The 14,781-nt window shown below is 41.6% G+C and overlaps 1 protein-coding gene and 1 long non-coding RNA gene across 2 annotated transcripts in view; one reads left to right on the top strand and one right to left on the bottom strand.

Annotated features, from left to right (window-relative positions):
- MMEL1 (membrane metalloendopeptidase like 1) overlaps positions 1-14,781 on the top strand; it is an 892,805-nt gene that overhangs the window by 226,531 nt on the left and 651,493 nt on the right. The gene's annotated exons all lie outside the window — the stretch shown is intronic.
- The window catches only part of LOC138300494 (uncharacterized), a 184,509-nt gene that overhangs the window by 10,844 nt on the left and 158,884 nt on the right, over positions 1-14,781 (bottom strand). The gene's annotated exons all lie outside the window — the stretch shown is intronic.

Genomic DNA, 14,781 nt, shown 5'->3' with positions numbered 1-14,781 from the left:
AACTAGTACAGATGATATATTTTATTACTGTTGTTGTTTTATATTTTAAGAATTGTGTTGTAAATAATATTATGTGTAAATTATTCTGTGCCAGGATACGTAAAACCTAACTCCACATGTCCTACTTTTTAAATACCAGCACCCTGCCCAGTGAGCCCTTACGGCCTATCTTACATATAACTTACAAGTACTAAGCAGCACCAAATCAAGATCATGGACAAAAAAGGCATGCGCATATAAACAATCACTAATGGCGATTTGGCACTTCTGTGTGTGCAGCACACACAGAAGTGCCGAAGCATCATTTTGAAATGATTGTTTATGTGCAGGAAAGGACAGCTTCCCGCACAAAAACAATAATTTCTGGCATTTTGCTCTTTCTACAGCACGCATAGAAAAAGCAAAAACAGAGGAGGAATAAAAGTATACCTCTTCCTTGCCCCTTGCTAATGCCACCCCTGGTGTGGAGTTAGATTTTGGAGCTGCCTCAGGTTTACAAAATCTCATAAATCCGAGGCAGTTTCAAAATCCAATTTGTGTTGCTGTGGCATGCCCATAACAACACCCATTGCACGCCCCTTACACGCAAAGAGCTGCGTGTGAAGGGACCGTATATTTACAAGATGGCGTTAAGCTGCAAAAAGTGGCTTAACACCACCTTGTAAGTACAGATCAAGGCATAGCACCACCAGAGCGTCACTAAAAGTGACACTCTGGTGGCGCTAGGGGCTCTTAAATATGCCCCTAAATGTTTCTTACCGCCCCTTAACAATACCCATCCCTGAACTATTAAAAATTACATTACCTTTTAACACTTCACCTACCTGAAACCTAAAAATCATTGCTTCCCCTTAACACTACCCAACAGTGAAACCTAAAAAACCCTTATTACCCTTTAACATTTGAACTAAAAACCATACCGAATTATGTTATTTTTTAAAAATATTACAATATTTCATAATTAGAAATATTTAATAAACATGCTTATTTAAACATGTAATTTAATATTAACAACCTTGTACTTAATGTTGTTAAGTGTTATTTATTTACAGTTTATATTTATAAAATATGTATGATTTTCAAATTTATAAAATTATAACTTCATTTGAAATACTATTGCAAATAGAAGACAGACTACCTTAACAATATACAATTACATATGAGTTTATATGTATATATATATATATATATATATATATATATATATATATATATATGTGTGTGTTGTGTGTAAAAATATCTGTATGTGTGCATATTCTTACATAAATGTGTGTGGATGTATACATAAATATATATATATGTGTGTGTGTGTACACAAACACATACGTATACACACATATCCACACATACCGATAGAATGCTATTGTTAGGTCGCTTAAATAAGTAAAAAATAACTTACCTATAAAGTAAAAGAATGAAAACGTACCTGTGACTTAAATACAGCTGAAGCAACTACTGTGATTTAAGGGCTTTAAGTTGAAACCAGGGAAGTGGAGGTAACATGCCAAGCCAGATACACAGAACGGAGCTACAGGTATCGACAGAGAGAGCTGTGGTCGGAAGATAAATCATCTTGCAATTCAATGCAAGCTAATGGCTGAAAGAGACTAATTAAATAAAGCCAGTGCTTGAGAGGGGCAAATGTAAAGCCCGTTTCATTTATAATAATACCAACAGGTCCGTTTTAACAAATTCGCTTTTAAAACTCAGCCTCTAAAAGGAAGTTATGATTTCAATATGCAAATAATAGTATGTGTTATTGTATTTTAACTTCAATATACGAAACTTACATATACAATCAAACACCCATTTCTAGCCTTTAAGAGGTATCCAAATTAATTAACAAATGTAAATGCACCACAATCCTGATATAATAACTTGTGCCGGTGCAAACCTTTGTTCCTCACATCAGCTGTCGGAAACTCATTATTATCTGATTTCTCTGTACGAGGCTTCGCGACCTAACCAGACTCCGGAAAAGTATATTAGATATCATCTAGAAGCATTAACTCATTGAGCCACCTGGCCTAGTTCCAACACTGAGCCCCAACTTTAGTTTACATCATTATTAAAAAACAGAACTATCACTAGTGACTGCAAAATCACACTTGAATGTACTTCTTATATCATGCAGTGTACGTATTAAAGCATGGATGCTCTATCAGAATGTATTGAATGGAAAACGCACAATAATAAAAGTAAATATGAAAATACTTGGCGGGCTATATCTAAAAATATACATTGGCCCTCATTAGGACTCTGGCGGTCAGAAGACTACCAGGGCCGCGGTGGCGGTCTCACTGCCGACGGGACGGCGTTGAAGACTGCCAGTTTAGGAGGTCAGCATCCTGACGCTTTTCCACAGTCTTCTGTGCTGGAGCTGAGAACCACCATCACAGCAGACCCCAACATTTTGGGTAAAATGCTGGTGGTCTTGCATCCTGGGGACACACTCGCACACACATCAACATGCTTCCACGCATGCACCCAAACACTCCTACACACACACAAACATACTCCCACGCACCCACGCAAAATCGACCTACACGCCCATTCTCACTCACACATACATCGCTGCACGCATGCATACACGCCCCCTCCACAACGCATTCATGTACCCCCACTCACCCACGCATTCACACAAAAATACATGCAACCACACTCAGCCCCGCATTCATACATTCAAATACGCACTCACACACACACTCACTCAACACCCCCTCGCCCATCGGACAATCAACTTACCTTGTCCGTCGAGGAGGTCGTCCTTGAGAGGACGGGTCCTGACATTCCCACTGCTGGCAGCGCTCAGCCATCAGGATACCGCCACGCTGTATTACAGGTCATAATACGGTGTGCAGCGTCCTTTTGGTGTGGCGGTGCCGGCGGTTGGACCAACTCTTCAGCACCAACTGCCAGCACCATTGCTGACGTATTTCTGCCTGATTTCTTGTGGAAATCCCTCAACACTCGTAATATGTCAGTCTGAAGACCCCAGCACTGGCAGTCATCTGGTGGCCGCGGCTTTGACAGTCTTGAGAAAAGACCGGCAAAGTCGTAATGAGTGCCACTGTCTTTCTTGACTCAGTGGTAAAGAGTTTAAACAAATAGCGAACGTTTTTGCTTTCCCATGTTTACCTCATAATTTTCATTTTATGGTAAGAAAAAACTTTGAAAACATAATGTGTACAGCAATAGTCATCTGTCACCCAGGTACAGCCATCACACAGCCAAGTGCAGGCTATTCGTCAGATACTGCTGCTATCACAAAGCCCATTTTCACCTGCATGCCACCGGAGGCCCATTATGAACTGGACAGAGTTGTACCTCCCTGGCGGATAACAGCCCACCTTATTCCTTGTGACTCAGAGATTCTCCGCCTGGGATTACCAGATGTGGAAACAATATGACCGGTTTTACCAGATGGACTAATGCACCCAGTGAAACCTAGGGGGCATATTTAAGAATGCCCCTTAGCGTCCCCCCTAGCGCCACCAGGTGTGCACCATTTTTTAGATGCAGCACACCATGGCGGTAGTTAAAGAACTAGCGTAAAACAAATTGACAGTAGTTTGGCGCTTAGGAGGATTAGCGTAAAAAAATGTAACACCAATCCTGCAAAACACATTGTGGCCCAATATCAATAATGGTGTGCTTCCTTTTAACCCCTGCTCAGTGCAGGCATTAAAAATGCCACAAAATACTGGAGCAAAGAAATCTTTTAGATTTATTTTCGAAAAAATTTCAGCCCCCCCTATCGGCATAATGTGGCACAAGGGGTTACAAAGTGGCGCAATGCATGCCCTGGCACTGCCTTGTCTGTTTATACCCTACCAACAAACGTACAAGCACAGCGTTCAGCTAGTTACGCCCCACTAACATATACAACCTGTTCATTGCAGGTGGTAAATGGAAGCAGTATTAGGCCCAGAATTATGCGGGAGTGTCCTTGTAATTCGGGGACATATACGGTTTGTACAATTCTCGATCCAGACTCTCGTGATAGTGGGAATGGTTGTGGGATTGAGGAATACTGGCGCAGGTGAAGGAGATACAAAGATTTGTCAATAACTTTGGCCCCTGTGTCACCAACGGAACTTGCTGCAGATCTCACAGTGAAATCTTCATAGTCATGAGGAAGGTAGCAGCACGCAATAGCAAGGCTCTCACCCTCCATATACTCATGCACTTACTCTGCTAGGTTTTATACTAGAAAGATTAGTCATTTCTGAGTATCCCAAGAGAGACCATATTATTCGAAGACTGAACCGCTCGGCAAACATAGAATTTTGTTGAGGGACAGCCTTTAGCTGAATGGAGCCATGCTTGACCATTGGGTAAAGCGGAAACTAAGGCTATATCTCGTTCTATTTCCAGTCCCATTTTTGTTGGATCATATGTTACACTTTGTATTGATAGGGGATGTCCAGTCTGAGAGATGACTCGGCCACTACTCTCCCCGACAAGGAGTATTGGTCCTATTGAGGCCAGATCACTTTATCTCGTAAATAATTGTGTAGACAATAAACATAGTGTCACCTCATCATGGAAATATTGGCCATCGCCGACCCTGAAATACATTTGAGAGACCTAAGCCACGAGATGAAAGTGAGCGGCAGTGATATCTCCCAAAGGGCATCTCTAAGCTTTGAATGGCATGTATTCTACGTCACACCCTGCACACTTCCCAATTGATATCGTCTCTCGGCCAAAAGCAGATAAACCAAGTTAATGACACTCTGCAATATTATGAGTCACTTTATTTAATTCAGGGTATGTGGTTCCACCTTCCCAATTACACAGATTTGTATCCGCCCTATTCATAATATCCAGGTATTTATTTATTTTGATGTTCTCAAAGGTGAAGAAAAATGTGCATATCCCTACATTTCGCAGTGTCTTCTGCAGTCTTGTTTTTATACTGCATTGTGGTATCCGCAGGTTGTGTGTGTGTCTGTGGTGCTGCCAATTAGAGGAGTGTGATGATGTTTAAATATGAAAAACGTCTTCCCATTACTTCAGCAGGTGTGCATCCCCATTTCCTTTAATGACAGAGCATCAAGGGGATTTTGAAGAATTCTCGTTGCCTTTGAAGCGGTGAAGATAAAGCAGGTGCATCCCTTCCCTGCCACGGAGCTGTCCAGATGAGTTATGGTCCTGCACGGCTCATGAGAGGGGTTTGCGCGTCCTTCTGAATGATTCTGAACAACTGAGCGTCACAATCTCCTAAATCCAGGTTAGGCAAACCTCGGGCTCCTGTTGCTGAGAATTAAGTATCGGCAGCAGACTTTTCAACAGGCCTTCCATCATTAGAGGCAAGGGAAACTATAGGGAGAAACTCGTTAATGCAAATAGCCAGCACAGTGTTCAAGCCGGGCAGGATTGTACATCATTACTGCTCTGTATGAGGTGACATGACCCCCTTACGAATCTACCTGTATGTAAAGTGCATGTTCTACATCATCAGACGTGTGGCAAATGAGAAGAAGTGGCGTAGGGTGTATCTGACCCTATGGTTATGTGTCACAGAATAACAAAAGCGGAGTTCAGCAAGGAGGCTGAAGGAGTCGCCATCCCTTGCTTTTAGAGAAGGTGCTCGACTTAGCTTAGTGGTAGATGCCTTCAATCTCAACTTGATTGGTCCAGATATAAATGGTGATTGTACTACTGAATATTGAGGACATGAATATCGCGGTATAAGAATATTGTGGACAAAATATTGAAGACCAGAATATCGAAAGGTAAGTGCATATAGATGAAGTATCGATGTACTATTTCTATAGATTCATGTGATATATCACATACATTGTATCATGTATAGTATATATTGTCAGGTTACATGTATTCAATACTTTTGATTCAATTTTTTGTTCTCGATATTCTTACACCTTGATATTCGATCTTCGACTTTCAGGGGTCACACCATCCTCTTTTTATGCTGAATAACCATAGGTGCCTTAAAGCATTACCTCCTCCTGTACAGTGGTAAGGGTAGCAGTTAGGTTCTGTTGGCCATGTAACTGTAGCTCTCCAGCAGTACATTCACGAAGGGTGTGTAACACTGGGAGTAAGACTAACCAAGGAATTTTGGGCATGCTTCTGTATCTCCCAATTTTTCCCACAATTCTCGTCATATGGTATAACACACTTAACATACTCACTCTACTTCTGTCTTTTTACTAAACTGAAATGAGGAGAAAGGGACATTTGTATCATATCTCTTAACAACCTTATAAGATCGCCTGGATATATGTGCTGATATTGTCACTGATCTGCAAATAAGGTCCTATCTCTGTCCACACAAACCGGCACCCAGTGCCAGATTGATTAAATTTCCTGATGGTGGGTAATCCGGGCTTTATTCACACACCCATTTTTGACATGCTCTCAGTAATAGCACTGCCTGGTGCGTTCACTGGCATTCCAAACATTCTCTTCTTTATATATCATAAATGGTATCAGGAGACAAGCTATCCAGGTCTCAATTTCTCAGCCAGCACTGTTGTTCATATACTTAAGCTTCACTTGTGCCACACCCAATTTCTATGAAATTTCCTGTGCTCTGTGACAGCTTTAGCCTTTTTATTTGCATTTAGTGGATTTTTCGTGAATGTAATTTCTCCCCAAGCCCCCATCAGTGTAAAGATGGGCCCCTCTTAAGTGTAATAACGCAGTATTTGTGGGCAGTCATGGAATTCATGTCCATTGTCCACTGACAGTAAAATATTGATTCTCGCACAATGGTAATAATTCTTGGCAACTGCTGAGTATCTAAAGCATGAGGCCCCCTCCCAGTAAAATGTCGGCTCGCGAACAATTTTGGCAATTCTTGAGGAACTTGTGGGCATTCATGTATTGTTGTCCAAAGCTGGTCTAATACTAGTCCTGCCATGATGGTAGGAAGTCTTGGCATAATTTTGGCCTTTGTGTTATGGTTGTGCCTATCTCTGGCATAATGACGGTCCAGACAGTTTCTCTGTAATTCTTGACATATTGTCTGCATCCATTACACAATAGTGTCTAACCATGGTATGCTCTTAACAGTGCCAACATTAGTGATTCCTGAAATATTGTGGTCATCCATGGCAGAGTAATGGTTTTGGCAGCATGCTGATAACCCTACCCATATTGTGAGCATCCTTGCACAAAACTAATTCTTAACATATTGTGGGCATTCTTGGCACTGACACATGGGACCTACATTATGGTGGTTATATTGTTGCAGTCAGGGTATAAATGTAAATACATTTGACTATATTAAAAGTGAAGCTGGCACATAGAAAAGAGGAGCCAGCGCAAGTGAACATATGTAACAAGTTTGCTAACGTGCATGCTTAGCCAACCCTTCCTCAAAAATTCTAGGGCGGACATGTCTTTGCCAATGTCGATGTTTTGGGAAAGAGAACTGGCAAAGCAAAATCAATTGTATTTGTAAATGCTTGTTTTTTTGGAATTTCAGAAACCAATCTAGAAGAGAATCACTTACAAATGCAAAAAGGGAAAAGACAAGAGAGGACTGTTGCTTACTGCTAGCTAAAAATGAGCGCACAACATTTCTCTGTGTAGAGAAACGGTCAAAAAGCATACCTTTTGTTCCTGCAAATTATTCTCTCCCTTTATGAGACATTTCTCGATTTTCCTGCACAGATCTCGCATGAAGAAAACAAATGTTTGTTGTCACTCCCATTAAGAAGCAAGTGATGCTTCCTGAATTTCTCCCAGGAAAATGTACCAGCCAGGAACATACCCTATTAGTGGTTCCTGTTTTCAGAGCAGCAGTGATACTGCTGGGGTTTGTCATAGCTTAGTGTAAAGTTGTCTTGATGCACTGAACGTTCTAATCTTGATGCTCTTATTTGACAGTATAAGAAACTCCCAATGTCCCCCGGAGGAATGGCTAGCATCATTGCTTCACTCTGAGCAGAGTTTGGGGTGTTAGGTTGTAATAAATATGTTCTTTCAACACTTTCCTCTGGACATTCAGCAGGATCAAGAGGGCTTTCCGCATAATGAAATCCATGTATTTCCACTATCCTCAACTCAATGCAAAGATATGTCGAAAACATGACAGCTACCTGGTTCCGCCACATGATTTGCTTTGTGCCCTTGTGAGTGGAGGGCTCCTAATATGTACTATTTCCCCCAGATTTCATGCCGATGATGTATACTTGCAATTTACATTTACATCACATATTGGGACCCATTCACCATGCATCAGACACTGATCAAACGTCCAAGGACCACAACAACAGCGGTCACCACCCATCCCGAACAAAGCTATCAAGTGTATAGAGTTTTGTTTTACTTGTTCTCTGTGCAGGAAGCAAATAAACTGTGTTATTTGTTAGGTCAATTCCGGGGATCTTAGTGTACCTTAATGGTGTATCTTAATCCTTGCTGGTAGCAATTCAAGACATATCTTGTGGGTCTAATCTGTGTGGTCTTTCTATAGTCCATCTGGATGAGGCTCTATTCATATACGAACCACACCAGCGTCGGGGAGGTCCAACAAACTAGAAGCACATGTATATTAAAATGTCAGTTATATGGCTCCGGTCACCTTCCTCCATTTGAGTTGGTGTTGACCGCAGTGGGATTGCGAGGGAAGGCGCGTGTTTGGCTTTGTTGTCTAGTGGCAAGAATCTGCCATATTAGAATACTTGAACCTTAAACCCATCACACAGAGAAGCAATTCTTATTTTTGGTACTGCAATATCTAGGCCTAAGTATCCTAGATAAACTAGTGTCTAGGTTGCACAATGTACAAAATGAGGCACTACTTCTTATTCTCGACCAACCATGTCATTCTCTACACTCCTTCACACTGCAGCGGCTTCTGGATGAGAAGCAATCGATTTTCAAAAGCCTTTGCATAATTTATCTTGCTTTTAATCGGAAAGGGACCTGCTTCTTTTAGTCAAAATTTCACACTTAAATATTTTTTTATGGTTGCCATCAGAATACTGTTTTCATGACTCTTAGTGATCTATATGGAAAACGGCAATTGCAAATACCCCTGAAAATGTCGAGTTTTTGCTTTTTCTGTATACATAAAGTTTATTTGCCCATCTTCCAGTACACTTTCCCACCATCGCAAGAATATGTAATAGATTAATCACGTGCAAATTAAAATAATTAATATAGTCCTGTTTTCATCTCTATATACACCGTAACATTTGACATTTCTATATTTTTTTCTGTTAAGTGCCATTGCTCTCTCAAATTCTCCTTCAGTTGCTTTCTGTAATAACTGGAGCTGTCCAAAGTTTTACTTAGCATCCCTCTGTCCACATGCCTTCCCACCTCCGGCACAGCCTACTTTTGCCACTGGCACTTGCAACAAAGCCAAATTGCAGTGAGCAAATCCAGGAGCGTAGCTTGGTCAGTAAGACTGGAGGGGTTTGACCTTCACATTTTCCAACAATCATGCTGGCATATAGGGGGTCATTATGACCCTGGCAGAAGGCGGAGAACCGGCGGTAAGACCGCCAACTGGCTGGCGGTCTTACTTGGCGGAATTATGACCATGGCGGTTACCGCCATGGTCACCTGCCGGTTCTCCGTTCCGCCCGCCAGGGCGGAGACGACCGCTGGGCTGGAGACCTAGGTCTCCAGGCCGGCAGCCATCACTATACCGCCGGCGGTATTTGGACCCGGCTTACCGCCGTGGATTTCCAGCGGTTTGAACCGCCATGAAATCCATGGTGGTAAGCAGTATCAGTGCCAGGGAATTTGTTCCCTGGCACTGATAGGGGTCTCCCCCCCCACTCCCACCCCGACTCCCTCCCCTACACCCCCCACCACCCCTGCCGCCCCCCAAAGGTGGCAGGGCCCTCCTCCCCACCCCGACCCCCAACATCGCATCACCCACACCCACACGACACGCACGCAGGCACCACCTACACACTTACACGCACACACGCCGACATACATGCCTCCATCCACACACACAGTCAGACACGCACACCCACATTCAAACATACACACACACATCCATACAGACATACCCACAGACATACATGCACTCATTCCCATACACACAACACCCCCACAAGCATACACGCACTCACACACCCCCTCTACTTACACACAGGCACACCCCCATGCACCCACACAACACACAACACTCCCCCACCCCCCTCCCCTCACGACGATCGACTTACCTGGTCTGACGGGAGGGGACGGGAGCCATGGGGGCAGCTCCGCCGAAACCACACCACCAACAGAACACCGCCACGGCGAATCACAGGACGTGATTCGCTGGGCGGTGTTCTGTTGGCGTGGCGGTGGAGGTGGAGCAACCTCCACTTCCCCGCCTCCCGCCAGTATGGTTGTTGGCGGCTCTCCGTCTGTAAAAGGACGGAGAGCTGCCAACGGTCATAATAGGCCGAGTGGCAAACCGCCAACACTGGCGGCCTTCCGCACGGCGGTCCCTCGGCGGTCTTTCAAAAAGACCGCTGAGGTCAAAATGACCCCCATAGTGTGAAAATACATTATACGGCAAGCGGGATGCTTGGGCAGTGTTTAAGGGACAGTGGGAATGGAGATGAATGCAGATTGGTAGGAATACTAAGTGATCCAAACACAATATTTTGTAAAATAACCAACATTAGAACTTTCATAACAGAGAGAGGTAGAAGAAGTTGTGTGCGTTTTTTGTCTTTGTGTATGTAAAAATGTATTGGTAAAAACTGACAGGCACCTCACTATAACCAACTGAAAGCACCTGTTCCCAAATACTTATCAGAAAATACATTTATTGGAGGAGTGTAACACCCCAAACACCTCCCCTGAAGATAAGCCTCTGAGCAAACCAAGGAAGCCCTCCTTCCACAATATGCGTTCAAGGAGTTCTCCTCACCCCATCTCTGAGAGAAGTTTGACAAATGAGATAAAATAATGGAATTTATGGCACAGTTTTCAATTAAATTTGCTAAAAAGTATTGGATTCTGAAAACGTCACTATGAATGAAGGGCAGGTGTTATGGGTATTTTAGTATTGTGGGCACATGTTGTTTATATTGCTCAGGATCTGCCTCTGTCAAGCTTTTTCTCTACCATGTGGCATGTGTTAGAACATATCACTTAGTGTGGCTGCCTCACATCTGACAGTATAATGTGGTCTTTAATGTGGTCTAGAGGGGGTGTTTCAGAATAGCCTCTACTCTGATTTATATGATATAAGAATGGAGTAGACTTGGGACACTTTGAACAGGCCTATAGTGATTTGACTCTAAAATCCCCATGGGGGAAAATAGATAGATAGATAGATAGATAGATAGATAGATAGATAGATAGATAGATAGATAGATAGATAGATGATAGATAGATAGACTTCTTTTTTGACAGGGGAAATGTATAAACAGCCATTTCATTTGTTCCACCTAAAGAATTCATTAAATATCCATGTTACTATAAATAGTAGTTTGTAATATGTAAATCAATCTGTTGCGACATTAACAGTATATTAGATCAAATCCTGCCATGCCTTATTACATTTTTAATCAATCCCAACCTAGTACGTATCGTCTTTCCCAAACCATATCAATATGGATCTTTTTCAACCAATCTGAGAAACATGCTATTTGTTGCAATTAAAATTTTTGCAAAATAAGGAATCTATCTATAAGCAAGGAAATGTAAATGAATGTACTCCTTGAAAAGATAAATCGTAAATTTCTGAAACACATCCCAATAATGCTCTCATTGAATCTCTCAGGAGAAATGCACTAAGATTATTTTCGCAGTGCCTTAAAATATCCTCAGAAAATGGTGCAAATAAATTAGTTAACCATGCCAGTTGAGCCCAGCTGTGCATTTCCCCCAGAACGCATATAAAACAAGGAGGACTAATACTCTAGCATATCTTGCGTAGAAAGATGATAGTTCTATATATTAAACATTTAGCATGGATTTGCATCCTGGCATAATGTATCCTCGCAATATAGAGGAATTCACTTACTTATCTTTTCCCACAATGATAATGTTATATTTAATTCAAGTTCCCGGTTTTATGCAACCTTAGAGACCCCTCTGATCTCATATTCAGGGGAGGTCCCTCCATATGAGCGGAGGAGTGTTGCCTCCTTAAACAAAAAGATCCTCAAAATGCCCCCAGGAGTGAAAAATAAAATGGTAATAAACTTTATTACCTTTTTATTTTTCAGCGTCCCGTCCTGAACCGAGTGGCAAGTCGGGGCGGGGCAATTGCTGCTGAGTGGCAGCAGGGAGTTGTGCACTTGTTTAAAAGTGCGTATGTACCTTTGGCTGGCTGTCTTGTGACGGTCAGCCTGTCATGTGCACTTTAAACTTCTCTAACCCAGCTGTCTTAAGGCAGGTGGGTTAGAGAAAGCCCAGGCCTCCAGCACTCTTGTGAGTGCTGAGAGAGGCGCTCCCACCAATCCTGAGTCTGCTTTCATGCTGGTGACCAGCATGAAAGCATCATCAGGATTGGGTAGTGGTGTTTCCTGGTGCCGCATGTTGGAGCTTCCAGGAGCAGGTGGACACTTTTTATTATTATTATTGTTCCCTCCCCGCCATAAACATAAGCAAGCCACCACTTCTCATACTATTTTTTTCCATTAACTCAAACATCAGATCACCAGACCTCATTAAATTTGTGCAAAGGGAACGAATGGCAAACGTAAAAATATGACCATTTGTATCATTTTATGTGATCTTTGATATTAGGCTCAATGAGCAGCCATGTTTTCCATGTATTATTTACTGAAAAATCAGTTAAATTATAAAATCCACAGTCGCACCACTTTGCGAGTTAATTCCTTGTTAAAAGATAGTGGTCTTTTCATCTCAAATCTTTTATCCCCTGGTCGAGTTTCTATGTAAAATAGAGAACATTTTTTCTTTCCTCCTATAAAAACGCAGTAAGATCTTGTAACAAACTTTTGGGGGGACCTGATTAACTATAGAAAATGACTAAAACCAGGTTCCCTAAAGCATATCAATAAACAAACAACTTTCAAAACATTTCTGAACAAGGTGTAAATTCCTAAATCTGCAGCAAAACTGTGGAAAAGTCTTAAAATAATATATTCTCAAATTCATCAATGCGAAATCAGCATCACAAGTAGATAAATATGAAATGCTGGGTGCCAATCTTGGTTTCCAAGTACCCCAATAAAAGAAGAGATAAGAGCTAATATATATTTGCGCCGTCACAGAAGTTCCTGTAAATACATTGTAACTTTGCTGGACGTTTCTGCCAAACATGACAGACCTGTACTTCAGAGCGTTTTAAAAAAAAAAATGTTATGTATATCACATCATGGAATTTTCCTCCGTTGGCGAGGGGGCATTGAGCACTTTTCAGTGCACCTTGCCTCCAGGTTTTTCCTGGCAGTGACCGGCATTAAAAAACAGCCAAATGTCCACCCATCTATATTTGGTAGGTTGACATATAGCCAAACCTCTGACAGCACTTACTCCATCGGGCCATCAGAGGCATTTGAGCACAACAGAGATGAAATAGTCTCCACGGGCGTCAAAGTCTGATCTGCCTGAATTTAAATCAGACGAGCAGACCATATTCTTGGTAGGAAGTGAAATTTGTCCCCCTTGGGACAGAGCTCCCTCTCTGCCATGATATTAATCAGTCCCTAGGCTTGAAGCGTCAGCTGAGCCAGCAGACATTTCATAATTTGGCAGTCACCACCTACATCAGAGTGACTGAGTAATTGTACTCTGTCGCCCCGGAGGAGAACGGGCCATCTGCCATGGGTCCTTCCTTTATGACTGAATAATATTTAATAGTGTGGTCAGTTTTTAGATATATAAGTAAAGCAATGAAGATCCGAATGTTCTGTAAGTTTTCAAAGTCTAAACACATTTATTTTTCGCTGGCTCAAAGCCACAAGCTTTGAAAGGAGTGTTTGTGTGGTGTGCCTCACGCAAGTTGCGTTGGTAAAACTTGTAAACACAACTCTATATTCAGCACTACTACTACATCAAAAAGTTGATGGCAGTACAATGAAGCTTGCTAGATTACATTGCTGTTCCTGGATTCCAAGAAGTCCTAAATTCTTATCACCCGTTCTTTAAACAAGAATCTTGACGACACACGGCATCATTTTAAAGGATGTACTGATGTCCTGCCATTATAATTCATCTTTTTACATCTCATACTGAATGTCAGAGATATCGCTTTCAATCTGCTGGACAAATGGCTTTTTAAGTATTCTATGAATACATTTCTCAAAGGGCCATATACCTTCAAGGGCTGCACTATTTTAAGAAGTTTATTTGAAAGAATCTTTTTAAAGCTTATTTTAGTGTGTAATTTGATTATTGGTCATTTTTTAAAATAAATACTAAGTAGGGTTTCAACGACAAAGTAATGAATAAACAAACGAATGTGTAAAAAATGTTTTTTTTAATTTACTGAATGTAAATTACTATCATACAATATTTTTGTTGTTTAAGGAAAACGATTATCATGTGTATAACCGCAATGAATTACATTATAAATTGAGAAAATAATGTGCCTCAGTTCATCTGAGGTGTAGAAGAAAGTCATCTCTAGAGCGTAATTTGTTAGACGTATTAGATGTGGAGCACAGTCACTCATATTTGGGGACAGGACTTATTTTTTACCAGGCTTGGGCAGGAAAAGAAACGTCAGAAAAGGTAGGAAAGATGGATTAAGAACATGTTTGGGAAATGTGACACATGGAAAAGGCAGGGATGATGAAGAACCTGCAAACCTAAGATATAGAAAAAGGAAGTGCAGAGTGGTGGAAGTAAGGGGTTTGATTTGGAAACCAC

Source organism: Pleurodeles waltl, chromosome 6 (genome assembly GCF_031143425.1).
Source record: "Pleurodeles waltl isolate 20211129_DDA chromosome 6, aPleWal1.hap1.20221129, whole genome shotgun sequence".
NCBI lineage: Eukaryota > Metazoa > Chordata > Amphibia > Caudata > Salamandridae > Pleurodeles > Pleurodeles waltl.
Note: the sequence above shows the minus strand (reverse complement) of the source record. Positions and strands in the feature narration are given on the sequence as shown.